General features: G+C 45.3%; 1 pseudogene; it reads left to right on the forward strand.

Moving 5' to 3' along the window:
* Positions 1–231: 231 nt before the first annotated feature.
* Positions 232–940, forward strand: LOC136398550 (calponin-2 pseudogene; annotated as a pseudogene).
* Positions 941–1696: the final 756 nt, after the last annotated feature.

Consider the following 1696-nt stretch of genomic DNA (forward strand, 5'->3'; position numbering starts at 1 on the left):
TCCATCAAAAGAGTGATATAAAGACCACTTATTTGTTTATCACTTATTAATTACTAATAGGTTAATTTATCTTGTATTCAATCAACCAGGTTTATCAACACCCACATAGCAGAATTAAAAGATTATGTTTAAATTGGTTGTATTGGAGCCCAGACTCATGCATTACCCACCATTTTACCTGCCAGGCAGTCCATCCCACCCTGGCCACTGCAAGCATGAGCTCCACACTCCATGTGGTTCAATAAGGGACCCTTATATGGGCTTTCATTAGAGGTAAAGAATCTGTCCAAACATGACCTTCAGAAGGTGGCAGAACGCCGCAGCTGTATTGATGAACTCATGGGCCTCTCTATCAGTCTTGATTTACAGACGTGTATGAAGGATGGAATTATCCTGTGGACACTCATAGAATCGCTGAGGCCGGGCTCATTCCTGATAAACCATTCCATGCAAAACCAACACTAGCTAGAAAACCTCTCTAACTTCATCAAGGCCATGGTCAGTTCTAGCATGAACTCTGTGGACCTGCTTGAAGCTAGTCATCTGGTTTGAGAGTGGGAACATGACCCAGGTGCAGGTGTCTCTTCTGGCACTGGCAAGGAAAAACAGGACAAAGAAGAGCAGAGTGGCATGGACATCAGCATCAAGTACTCAGAGAAGCAGGAATGTAACTTTGATGATGCCACCATAAGAGCAAGCCAGTGCATCAACAGACTTAAGATTGGCACCAACAAGTATACCAGCCAGTCAGTCATGATGGCATATGGCACAAGAAGGCATCTGTATGATGCCAAGAATGATATTCTGTCAACTATGGACTATACAACCATCAGCCTGCAAACAAGCACCAACAAATGTGCCAGCCAGGTGGGCATGACAGCACATTTATGATACTAAGCTGGGGACTGACAAGTGTGACAACTCCTCCATGACTCTGTAGATGTGGCCAGTGGGGCACCAGGGTCAGCCCAGACTGCAAAAGCCAGGGAAGGCCCAGGAGTACCCCCAGTACTACAAAAAAAGAAGGCAGGCTATTGAGGCTCCTCCCTGTAGACTGTCTCTATTCCTCATCACCGCAAATAGAATTTTGGGGTTTTTTTGTGTTTTCATTTTGTTTTTCTATGTTCAAGTGCTTCCAGCTAAGGGTTTATGAAGGCCAGATCCAGATGTGTGTAGAGTGAGGGTCCCTTTTAGGGCACATCTAAGTAGCAAATTTTCTAGCAGGCTTTGGACCAAGCTGTGTAGAGAAGAATAACTGTGCAGGAAGGGAAACTGGCCCCAAGTGATTTCTGGTTGTTTCTGACCCTCTTTCCTGCTCTTTGCTGATCAGATTATGGTTTTTGAAGTTTTGGGCAATTTTAACAAAAAAGAAGTAATTGGATGGGGAAGGGTTAAGGAGGAGGGGATGCTAAAGGAGACAGCTGGGAAGTAATAACTCTAGGATAGGGCCAGGCCACAGTCTCCAGATGTTTTATCCATCATGAGGGATTAGATTTACTCAAGACCCTCTCAGGAACCCAGTGAAGAAACTGAGGCCCAGACAGGATAATGGAGTTCTGAGAGGCTGAGGCAAATTCAGAACCCCCCTTCTACATTTGTACCCTTTCATCTGCCAAGTACTGCACAGGGAACCCCAACAGGACCAGCTCCAATCAGGAGCCCTCGGACCAAGAGATAACATGAAATACCAGGTGTA

This window comes from Saccopteryx leptura, chromosome 3 (genome assembly GCF_036850995.1).
Source record: "Saccopteryx leptura isolate mSacLep1 chromosome 3, mSacLep1_pri_phased_curated, whole genome shotgun sequence".
Taxonomy (NCBI): domain Eukaryota; kingdom Metazoa; phylum Chordata; class Mammalia; order Chiroptera; family Emballonuridae; genus Saccopteryx; species Saccopteryx leptura.